A 12,883-nucleotide genomic window follows, 5' to 3' on the forward strand; every position below is an offset into this window, starting at 1 on the left:
GTTCACACATTCAACTCTACAGAATCGGCCATAACACTGGACTATTTTCAAATTTATTTAATAACTTCTCAGAATGAAAATGTTTAGTGTGTAATTGAGTAGCTGGTTCGTTCGAGGTGTTGCGGGGGTTGTCATCCCAAGTATGTAACGTGATATAACGTGTTTTATTTCGAAAAGTGTAAAGTTTCATCTCATTATAGTGATCTAGTTCCTCATCAAACTTATTTCTTCCACATGGTCTTCGGTTAACTATATCGACTACTAACAGTGTACGCAAAAAAAATGAATCTCTGTAGCGCGGTAAATAAATCTCTGGTTGGCGGTAAACTAAGTTATTGTGGGCGGGAAAAAGTTACTGTTGTGAAGGTAAAGTTGTGTGCGTTTTGCAATGATTTATACAATGTTTTAATTGATTGTACACTCTAGATTTGAGATTTCGAACCTAGTTTTATAATCTGTTTAAATACAGACATGCATGTATACGGACAAATGTTAATTTTGTGGAAAGAGTTATGACAGACTTCACGTGTCAGTGTCGTTCAGGTCAAATTGTTAAGACCTTGTAGCAAGAGTAAACACGTATGAGGTGTTTTCATATTAAACGTACAAGCTAGGAGCAGTGGAACAACTAATGTACATGGTCGTAAGAAATAGTATTAAAGAATTGGTTGTGGTAAGCAGATTGCTGCATATTGCACTATCTTTATCGCAGGCGGTCACCAGAAGACACCAGTGCCATCAAACACTGTATACTACGATGATCCTTAGTAACAAGAAGCTGAGTAGTGTGATGTATTAGGAGTATTTTCGAATCTAGAGGTAAATTTAATTGCTCATGTTTTGTAGTTTTGTGTTACTATCCAAACACATCTAATATAGTTGTACAAAAAAGCAAAAGTAAGAGAGTCAGGTTTACTTTTTGGAACCATCAGTTGCTACGAAAGTTATGACGTCTGTTAGTTACGTAGACACGACAATATTTGCAACATTGTGGCATTGTTGCACGTATTTTAATGATCAGGGTAATGAGAATAACGTGGACAACATTTTGGGAGGAAGGAAAATAGTCAGACTTAAGTCGTTAGGAATAATTTTCTTGTTCTACATTGTCTGATATACAAGGTGTTAGTTTTATTTACAAACTGGTGTGGTGAAATGTTTATGTAAGGCAGCGCACTGTGTTTTTGTGAATATATAGAAAAAACTCGCAGCTCATGAATCTGCAAAATATCTCCTCCCCCCCTCCCCAATACATGTCTTGACAACATTGTTTTGGATATGTAGCTACAGGCATTACTGTCAGCATAAACTGATTTTGCATATTATGTTATCAACTAATTTTTCAAACATTTCTTTTCTGTCGTGTGTGAATGTATGTTACTATACTTTATTTCTTCTTTTTACATACCATTCCTCTTTCACTGTTATGTTTTTATATTAGTGTCTGTTATTGAATATCGAAATTCTGTGCTGTTTTTCATCCTGTTGGCAAGATTCACTGTACAACTTTCTTCAGTAATGATGCTTTAATTTTCTGTGTACTGTACTTGAATAAGATTAGGGCCTAACATGGTAGCTACAGATATTTGTTTACAGTGCAGCTCCTACAGCAGCAGTCATTCTGAGAAGTAGTTACTCCTGTTATTTTGACAAATTAGTTGCTCTGCTATCTCTGATGCTACTGGTGGCGGGTGTAAGTACCACCGTCGGATGCGAATGACAATTGCTGTGTTAATGTAACTTCCATGATTTATTTGCTTTGTGTAATTTGTGTATCTACGATATATACTATCTGTTCTCAGCAGTATGTAACAAGTTAGGAATGAAAATGTGCAGCGAAGTCTTAATATTGTTATGATCTTGGGAATTATATGAATATATTTACTATGGTTAAAGTAGCAGTTGGCTGCAGCAACAGACAATGCTTGTTTACTAGTGAGCCAGTGACTGTTAATAGCTTTGTTATTCTCAATCGTGTCTAAAGAACTCTTATATTTTATATGATAATGGTTATTTTGGATGAGTCAATGGAAGCACCTGATCCCACCTGTTGGCTTTGACCCGTGACTTAATCCTATTGTGATGTGTGACGTCACGACGGCGTGGCATCCAGCTTGTGAGTGTGGCGGGTCTATAGGTATTGTTTCGATGCGGTCGGTGGTGCTCTCACTTGGGGTTTTTATGGGTTGCGTGTTATGTGGTGTATGGGGGTTTAGTTGCATGTTAGTCCTTGACGCGTTCGGTATTTGTGTTGACTATGCATTTGCAGGAATAGTTTCCAGTGAGTTAACGATTTAGTTTTTGTTGTGCCCAAGTTATTGTAGTGTTGTTTGCTGTTTGTCTTGTGTGATTTGTTTATGCATTTTAGGTGTGGATATGACTGACAAGTGTTTGTGTGCGTAGATGGGGGAACAGTGCTTTGTCCCTCATGAAGTTTCTCCAGCTTTTTGGGCTGTTGGCCAAAGGGGTGAAGTGCTCTGTCTGTCTGGAGGAAATGTGATTGACGAAAGTTCCGGCATCTCGGACCAGGGACGACTACATGTAGAGGTGCCGTAGGAATAACCTATGACACTCTATAAGGCGAGCTTCCTGGTTCGAGAAGTCTTAAGTTGAGCATTCGAGAAATTGTGTTAATGACTTATCATTTTTGTTACCCTCCCACAGTTTCTGTGTGCATGGGATTGGTGTGAGTGAGAGGACTGTGCTTGAATGGTTTTCATTTTGTCGTGAAGTGTGTTCGGAGTATATTAAGTACAGGGGTAAGTTGGGTGGCCTGGGGTGGTGGTGGAGGTTGACGAGTCACAGTTTGGGAGGAAGTAGTATGGGAGGGGTTAGTCTGTGGTTGGTGTATGGGTGTGGGAGGGCTGTTGTATCGGGGTGTGGGGGGGCTGTTGTATTGGAGTGTGGGGGTGGTTTTTCAGGATGTTATTTAGGGTTTTGGAGGGGCAGACAAAAAGGGAATTAGTGGGATTAATTGAGGATTTCATAGAAGAGGGGAGTACCATAATTGGAGACACATTTTCGTCTTATAGGGGGTTGTGTGAGCGGGGGTACACTCATTTAGCAGGTAATCATACTGTTGAGTTTAAAAATTGTGAGACCTGGGCGTGTACGAATACAATAGAGGGGTTTTTGGAGGCACTCTTCTAACCTTCAGTCTCATTTAGACGAGTTCTGTTTGCGGAAGAGCGTCTCTGAGGGCTGTTGTATTTTTAGGGTTTTTTTAAGGGCAGTTAGTAGTATTTATAGGCCGAAGGTGTCGGGGGGGGGGTGGGTGGCTGTGGCTCGGAGGGGGGGGGGGGTTTAGTTGCTGGCAAGGTATTTTGGAGGTAGGGGGGTGGGGGGTGGTGGTTGTTTTGTGATTTTGTTGTGGGGGATGTCTTTTGTTGCAGTTGTTGTTGAGTTGTAGTGTGTGATTGAGATTTTTTTGGTTTTTATTTGTTTCCTGTTGACATATATAGGTCAAGGGAAGTGTTCGATTCCAATGTGTGGTTGTAGCATGGGTAGTGTAGTGAACTGCTGTTGAGCTTTATAGGTCGAAGAGTGTGTTTGATTCCAGTGTGTGGTCGTAGGTATTGGTGTTTTGGTATTGTGAGCTGCTGTTGACATGTATAGGTCAAGGGAAATGTTTGACTCCAATTTGGTTTCTCTAGGGTTTTTTAAGCAATAATTGTGGCATTGGTGATCGTTTCGGAGTTTTATAATGTGATATCAATAGTTGCTGTTGGGCTATATAGGTCAAGGGAAGTGACCGATTCCAGAGGATGTGGTGTGTAGTGGAATTTGGGAAGGTTGTGGGGTCATTTTATTTTGTCGTTTTGTGTCTTTTGGTACAGTGGCATGTGTTTATATTCAGTTTGTCCCCACCCAAAAACCCCCGTTAGTTTCATTATATTTTTGGAGGATGATGTGTGTGATGGTTTTTTGATCTATTTTCGTGTTTGTTGTCACGTTTACGTAATGACGTCATAAGCGCCATATGGGAGTTGTTGTGAATGGTGGTTTCTGCCATATTGGTGACGTCATGGGTCAAAGCAGACGGGTGGAATCGGCCGCTTGCAGTGGACACTTGCAGTGCCTCAATTATTGAATATTCTATTGAGATAGTGTAAATTGATGTGGGGCCAGTTTTTTTTAAACAGTTGCGTGAAAGAAATTCTATTTCTTTACCAGTTTCAGGCGCCTGTGCCCTTCTTCAGAAAATCAGAATCAACACATTATTATCAAGTGTCATATGGACGACAGTACATGTACAGATATGGTATTATTTTTTACACTAATCTTCTGAAGGACACTAGGTGCATGAAATTGTTACAGAAATAAAATTTATTTGTTGCAAGTGATTGCAAATTTTTGACAAATATTTTTACAATTCTTGAAGGAAGGTAGGTAAAGTGCTGCTTTTTGATGGTAATTTTGTGTTTACTGCTTTTGTGTTGTAAGACCAGTGATTTATTCACCCATCACATTGATGTACATCCTATCAAGGAGAACCTTCCGGCATGTGGAAAGAATCAGTACACATTAACAAAATACAAGTAAGTCACATAAGCTCTTGCTGTGTGTTGCTTCTTGATATTTATTCTTATCGCAGGTAAATGTAATCGGTTACAATTAAAGAGAGTTGCTTCTTTGAAAAAGCCTCAGCTATCTCAAGTTGCCAAATGTCCTATTGGTAGCTAAAATTTACTTGATGACAGGTATTTTTGAGAGGAAATAATTACTTTCATCTGTAAAAACACAGCCCAGTTTGCAGTATGTTATTATTAATTTATTCATTGGAACCACGAAATCATTTTAGTACAATTTTTACGTGTGATAAATAAACAGTATTTGATAAATCAGGATTAAGTTCCTACTTATGAGTTCCAGAAGTTCAGAGACAACACCAAGCAAGAACAGTTTTCTTTACCTTAAATATTTAATTTCTACATGAATTTGAAGTCAGAAGACATACAGTAAAAAGGATGATTCAAAAAAAGTTTACTAAATGGCATTGCACATCAGGCATACAACAAGGATCAGTAATCACATACGTACTGGGTACTGCAAAGCCATGGGATGCCGCTACAATTAAGAGAGGGTGTTGCTAAGCAAACGCGCATGGATACCGTCGCCATTCATGGCTTGGAAACGTTGGAAGTAACATGGCTAACTACAAATGCTGCAAAATGGCGGAGAAGCATTCGATGTATGGTGTGACCCACTGCAGTGGATGAGAAGCCATGTGATTGTATCATGCAAAATTGTCGATAGAAATATTTCATGCCATTCATTATTTGGCACCCTGCATTACCAATTGTGCAAAACTGGCTCTTCCACATGCACAACCCAGAATCTGGTCACCAGTGAACAACACAGACAGTTGTGCGGAGGAAAGCATTCTCGAAAGGGTGCTGCATATGCCATCAACAAGTACATGAAGTGTATCGCATGCCACTTATGTCCCCCAACCCTTTGTCAGGCGTATTGTACACAACAAAGGACTGCATCCATTTCATTTCCATTGCATCCAGGCATTACAACTGGAAGACTAAAAGTGCTGTAGGGTTTGTGTGGTGGTTTCTGCAGGAATTTCTTCCAGACAGAAGTTTCACAGTGAGTATACTTCTCACTAATAAGGCTGCATTCTCACTCAAGGGTGTGATGACCAATCACAACCTGCTACGGGGGTGGATGTTAATTCATGTGCTACGTGTTCTCATTTCTCAAAATGCTAATTTACCCTTAAATTTTGGGCTGGCATCTTCGGAGACTGTGTAATTGGGTCGTACATTCTCCTGAACTGACTCTATGGTCCCACATATCTTGTATTCCTGTGATACGTTCTGTCGAACATACTGAATGATGTTCCCATGCCTATTTGTCACTGCATTCGATTTCAGCGCCCCCCTCCCCCCACCCCCCTCCCCCCATGCATTGCAGCAGGCAAATGTGAGCACATCTGCAGGCAATCTATCCTGGCCACTTGCTTGATCACAGTGGATCAGTCACATGGCCACCTTGATGGTTTTTCCTGTGGGGTGGGGGGGGGGGGGGGGAATCTGAAGGGCCTTATGTATGAAACACTTGTTACATCACCAGAGGACCTAGTGGGCAGGATTGTTGCAGCAGTGGTATGTCTTCGAGATGCACCAGGTATCTTTCAGAGGGTGTGCTGTCCCATGGAGCGTCAATGTCAGGTGTGTTTCGATGCATTTAGACAAAACTTCAAGCATTGCCTGTAGTGGACATCCATTTGTAACATGTAACTAAATAACTGCAGTGCCATTTAGTAGTGCAGATGGCCTCTGCAACCTCCCATTTTCTGTGTGCTTACTGATTCTTGTTATATGCCTGATGTGCCATGTCAGTTTGCAAACATTTTTTTGAATCGCTCTGTACAACAGCTCCTGTATGGTGTCTTCTTTTCCATGAGTTTGTATGTACGTATACATAGGTTAAGTTGCCTCATTTCATATGCATGTAGTTCACAGTTAGTTCAAACATTTGATCTTTTTTTAAGATGCCCTTTTTTAAAAATAAGTATTTCATATATGATACAAACAAGACAGGCAGTATTTGTAGACTTTGGGTATACAGGAATCCCTTCATTAACCTTTCTTTATCACTCTGATGGTAGCTTTTTCCTGACTCGTTTCAGTTACACTTGGGCTTACGTTGAGTGACTGGAGCAAATATTGTCTTTGAATTTATTAGATATTAAGAAATCAGTATTCAAGTCACCACATATAATTACATTTTCCTTTTGAGTGTTTATTTCTTCCAGAAGTTCCTCTGTTTGATTATACAACATGGTCTTCTCTCCATCTGGTGACCTGTACAAGTAAATAATAATTTTATTTTGCTTTCATAATTAAGCTATAATGTGTTCTATATCACTTTCATTGGATTTAAAATTTTCTTTGACATATACACAGATACCCCATGACTTGATGATTTTCAACAAAACTTGCTTGCAAGTTCGAACAGTGAGGTATGTCAGCCTTAGCATACCTTGTTTAAGCAAGTGTATGGTAATGTATAGGATAAAAATGTCATTCATATAATTTTTAACATTATTTCTTCTTTACGTAGTTTGTTGGGCAGCAATGGGACATTCCAATGGAGCTTCCTAAAAGTTGGTACAGAGAATATACCATGACTTGCGTGACCACGTCTCTTTTTGCACCAGTTTGTGTACTGAACAAACAAAATAATCAGTGTGGGAACAACAGTATTGCTGACTAGTGAGAGTGATGAAGCACATGCTCTGACACTGTGTGAGTGAGCAGTTTGGTCTGTTTTTGTAGCCTTTAGTCATGTAGCTATATGACTTGGGTTGTCCTCAGGAAAGAGGTTTTTCTGCATATGTACGACGTGCTTGATTAAGCAATGCTATCAAATACTGGATTTTCATACCCTGATTCCTCCCGCCTTCCCTGCTTTATGGACTCTTGGTGTTTGATTTTTGGCTGGTTGGTTCACAGGATGTGGGATTCTGCTATGCTACTGTGAGATGTTTCTAATTTTCACTTTCTTACTGTCCTTTATCACCCATCTATCAGTTAATGACTACTTTATTCCTATAATTATTGCCATATAACTAACAAAAGTTTTCAACCCTTGTATAGAGTCATTGTTGTGACTCAATCTAGGACAGTCTGCTTTGTGTTGTAAGGTGAGACTCTGAACACACAAGTGCATTCTCTACAATGCTATTAACATTTCATTTTGCCATCAGTGCAATGAAAGGCTGTGGAAAGATTGCAAAATATAAATCAGTTGGATAACTTATTTTATCTGGAAACTTATTGTGTATTTAAAAAAAACTTTTCTTTTTATTTGCTCTATTTTCTTCCCCAAACTAGTTTCACCGACAATATCACCATCAGCATTTTTTCCCTAAAACATGCAAAAATAGTGTCATTACAAACATTATAAAACATCATTAACGTATGTACTGTGTGGTTCCAAATATTGTATTCTCTGAATAGTTTAATAATATCTTACTTTGTCACTCTGAGGCTTTTAGGTTTGTTGCTGTTATTTTCCAGCATTTGTTTTGTTTTGGTTGTTGTTTGTTCAGAATACATTGTCATCTGCAACTGTATGGTTGTTATTATCAAACACGAAAAAGTGAACTTTTTTATGTCAGTGTTACACTAATGGGAATTGTAGTAGTGTTAAGAATACAGTTTTGGTGTGCAGTAGGTTGTTACATAATTTATCATGTAGTCATATTTGTTGGTCGGCTTGCAGTTGCTTTTAAATATAGAAAATGCATGTTTTAGAGTAAAGATACAAAGAAACCGACTGATGACAGCAATATTGTCACTGAAACTAGTTTGAGAAATAAAATGAAATAAATAAAAACAAAAGTGTTTTGTATCAAAATGGACCCAAATCGCATATAGTTCGGATAATTTAGCTTTGCTAACACTTTATTCATTGGGTCTTTCATTGCTTTCTTTGTTGAGAACTCTGTATGGAAGCTATGCCGAGAGGCAGTTGACAAGTTCTGTTCAGTTAAATGATTCAGTATTCCTTCATAAACCGCTTTCTCAACCATTTTTGAAAACAGGAGTGAATAGGTCTGCAATAAGGGGCTCTTTGCTTATCTTTAATTATGTAAATGAATGTTACTTCACGTTATTTATATCTATCAAAAATATGCAGTGAGTCGTTGATTGATTACAAATTTGGCTAAAGGGTAATACTTTTCATGTTGGCACAATTTTAATGTTCTGATGAGACACCATCATAAGTAAAGTTGTGACTTTTTACCAACCAGGTGAATGTATTAATCCCCTTAAGAGTTGCATTGAAAAAACTGATGTCTATTCATGTGTACTATATTCCTAGGTTTTTCTAGAACTTGGACTATCTTCTCAGAGGTAATCAAACCTGCTGACTTTTACAGTTTATTCATAAAATTTATGGAAATTGCAGCATTGTACGGGTGGACAGTGTCATTTTATAACTTCAAAGACAAAAATTTGATATGTTAACATTGGATGACCATCCCACTTCTGTACAATCGATTGTTTGTGTTGATCGAAAGAAGTCTATGGTAGTCGATAATTCATTCTTTGATGTGATTGTGTTATCATTGGAATTGAATTTAGAACTGGTGTAACAGTTCTTCCGTAAGAATCTAACATGTTGACGGTTGACGGCCTCTGCTGCACAAATTCTTTGTTCTGCTCCATTCCCTTGTTGTGGTTTAACCGATATTCTTTGACCAACTCTGTGTGTGTGTGTGTGTGTGTGTGTGTGTGTGTGTGTGTGTGTGTGTGTGTGTGTTTGTTTCCTATTTGATGGTAAGCTACATGTGCCAGGAATCTGGCATTGTTGTCGCTATTTGTTTCTTACTTTTACAGCATGAGAGGTCTCTCAGATATTCCCTCCAGAAGGCATAGTCCCACAGAAATATCAGTCCTTTCCAAAGGAATCACCTTTTGCCCCACTCCCAAATTCAGCCATACAGGACTACTTAAAGACCTTCTCTCCTTCTCCCGGTCCCTACAGTGGAAACACTTTTTCGCCACCAACCTGACCAATCAGACTCAACCAAAGACCAATATTGAACCTTGCCTAACTCAGTTCACTCCTCCATCCAACCGTGATCCATCCCCTGTAACTTCCCCAGAATTTCTTAACCTTGAACCTTGGCTCACCGTCATTCCCCAAATCCCTCAACATGCAAACTAACCTTACAACCGCAGAAAGAACCGCAGTCCATCATCTAAAAACTGATCCCGACCTTATAATCCTACCTGCAGACAAAGTCTCTACCACCTTTGTTGTGAACTGCAAGGATTACGTGGCAGGACTCCAGCTGTCAGATACTTCCACCTACAAACCATGCCACAGTGATCTCATTCCAGTAATACGGCAGGATCTCCAGTCACTACTCAAATCCTTAGGCCCATCCCAGAACCTCTCTCCAGAGTATGTCTCTCTACTTACCCCTACCACTCCCTGCACTCCCACCTTCTACATGCTTCCTACAGTCTATAAATCCAACCACCCAGGACGCCCCATTGTGGCCGGTTACTGTGCCCGCACTGAGAGAATCTCCGCTCTCGTAGACCAACAACTTCAACCTATTACCCGGAACCTATCCTCCTATATAAAAGATACCAACCATTTCTTCAACCGACTCTCCACAGTTCCTGTCCCTGTACACTAACATACCTAATGCCCATGGCCTTATTGCTATCGAACACTACCTTTCTAGACACCCTATGGATTCCAAACCAACAACCTTGTTCCTAGTCTCCATGACCAACTGTATCCTCACCCACAGTTACTTCTCCTTTGAAGGCATTACCTACAACAAATTCGCGGTATGGCTATGAGCACTCGCATGGCACTATCCTATGCTAACCTAGTCATGGGCCATCTAGAGGAATCCTTCCTAAAAACCTAGAATCCTAAACCCCTCACCTGAGTCAGATTCATTGATGACAACTTTGCTATCTGGATTGAAGGTGAGGACACCTTATTCACATTCCTCCAGAACCTCTACAACTTCTCCCCCATTTGCTTCACCTGGTCCTACTCAACCCAACAAACCACCTTCCTAGATGTTGACCTCCAACTCAAAGATGGCTACATCAGTACCTCCATCCATACCAAACCTACTAATCACCAGCAATACCTCCACTTCAACAGCTGCCACCCATTCCATACCGAGAAGTCCCTTCCATACAGCCTAGTGAGCTGTGGTCATTGCATCTGCAGTAATGAGCAGTCCCTCTCAAAATATACCGAGGGTCTCACTGAAGCCTTCACTGACTGTAGTTATCCTCCTATCCTTGTACAAAAACAAATCTCCCGTGCCTTATCTTTCCAGTCTCCCACCACATCCCAAAGTCCCACAGTCCAGCCACAGAGGAACATTCCCCTCGTAACTCAGTACCATCCGGGACTGGAGCAACTGAATTACATTCTCTGCCAGGGTTTCGATTACGTCTCATTGTGCCCTGAAATGAGAAATGTCCTGCCCACTATCCTTCCCACCCCTCCTACTGTGGTATTCCGCCGTCCACCAAACCTACACAATATACTCGTCCATCCTTATGCAACTCTTGCTCCCAATCCCTTACCTCAAGGCTCATACCCTTGTAATAGACTTAGATGCAAGACCTGTCCCATACATCCTCCTACCATCACCCACTCCAGTCCAGTCACTAACATCGCCTATCCCGTCAAAGGCAGAGCTACCTGTGAAACCAGTCATGTGATTTACAAGCTAAGCTGCAACCACTGTACTGCATTCTATGTAGGCATGACAACCGACAAGCTGTCTGTCTGCATGAACGGCCACCGAAAAAACTATGGCCAAAAAACAAGTGGACCGCCCTGTTGCTGAACACGCTGCCAAACATGATATCCCTCATCTCAATGATTGCTCCACAGCCTGTGCCATATGGATCCTTCCCACCAACACCAGCTTTTCTGAATTACGCAGGTGGGAACTTTCTCTGCAATACGTCCTACATTCCCGTAACCGTCCTGGCCTGGCCTCAACCTTCATTAGTCACTGTCCTCGCCCATCCAGCCCCCTCCCTGTTCCCATTCCAGCACTACACAGCCATCATTTCACTGTCACACCCAGTCTTTTTATTTCTCTCCTTTCCGCTACTTACCCCATCCCACCTTTACATATGTTTGCTTGTGTCTGTATATATATGTGTGTGTGTGTGTGTGTGTACACCCGTCCCTTTTTCCCCCCTGAGGTAAGTCTTTCCGCTCTCGGGATTGGAATGACTGCTTACCATCTCCCTTAAAACCCACATCCTTTCGTCTTTCCCTCTCCTTCCCTTTTTCCTGATGAAGCAACCGTGGGTTGCGAAAGCTTGAAATTTGTGTGTGTGTTTGTGTTTGTTATTGTTTCTATCAACGTACCAACACTTTCGTTTGGTAAGTTACAGAATCTTTGTTTTTAGATACATTTTTCCCACGTGGAATGTTTCCCTCTATTATATATATATATATATATATATATATATGTCTGCTTGTGTCTGTATGTGTGGATGGATATGTGCGTGTGTGCGAGTGTATACCTGTCCTTTTTTCCCCCTAAGGTAAGTCTTTCCGCTCCCGGGATTGGAATGACTCCTTACCCTCTCCCTTAAAACCCACATCCTTTCGTCTTTCCCTCTCCTTCCCTCTTTCCTGATGAGGCAACAGTTTGTTGTGAAAGCTTGAATTTTGTGTTTATGTTTGTGTTTGTTTGTGTGTCTGTCGACCTGCCAGCACTTTCATTTGGTAAGTCACATCATCTTTGTTTTTAGATATATTTTTCCTGCGTGGAACGTTTCCCTCTATTATAACCATATATATATATTATATATATTTCTCTCAAAGCCTACCCTTTCATCTTTTGTTCTATTCCTTTCTAATTTCGATAAGTCGTAATCTAATACTCCCTCTGAAACTATCAAGTACTTTCAATTTATCCAGGTCCCATCTCCTTGATTGCCAGCATTTTTCCAATTCCTTCAGTTTTAAACTGCAGATCACAGCCAACTAATTATGGCCAGTCAACACCTGTTTCTGGAAATGTTTTATAGTTTAAAATATGGCTTTGAAATCTGTCCTACCATTATTTAAACAATCTGAAAACCTCTGACATCTCGAGGTCTCATTTATTTATACAGCTTTCATTCATGATACTTTAACAAATAGTTGTTGTACCACACTGCTTCCTTTTTGCATCCCTTTCCCTATTCCATGTTATATTACCCTTTTTGCTTCTCTTCCTTCTCCTGCTGCAGTGGAGCTTCACACTCTCAGGAAAAATAGAGGCTATGGTTTTTCCATTGCTTTCAGCTACAACACTGCAAGCCCATGTTGGCTAGTTTTACACTGGCAGGTCAGTTAATCATACAAG

At 40.3% G+C, this 12,883-nt stretch overlaps 1 protein-coding gene across 4 annotated transcripts in view; it reads left to right on the forward strand.

Moving 5' to 3' along the window:
- Window positions 1-320: 320 nt before the first annotated feature.
- The window catches only part of LOC124804956, a 34,062-nt gene continuing 21,499 nt past the window's right edge, over window positions 321-12,883 (forward strand). The window contains exons 1-4 of one of the 4 annotated variants that reach the window (XM_047265343.1): window positions 339-366; window positions 6,770-6,826; window positions 6,921-6,976; window positions 7,078-7,262. The gene's annotated coding sequence lies outside the window, so the exon portion shown is untranslated. Of the gene's footprint in view, window positions 367-477; window positions 820-6,769; window positions 6,827-6,920; window positions 6,977-7,077; window positions 7,263-12,883 lie in introns of those variants that run through there. The other 3 variants (XM_047265344.1, XM_047265346.1, XM_047265347.1) reach the window with 3 other exon arrangements.

This window comes from Schistocerca piceifrons, chromosome 7, assembly GCF_021461385.2.
Source record: "Schistocerca piceifrons isolate TAMUIC-IGC-003096 chromosome 7, iqSchPice1.1, whole genome shotgun sequence".
NCBI lineage: Eukaryota > Metazoa > Arthropoda > Insecta > Orthoptera > Acrididae > Schistocerca > Schistocerca piceifrons.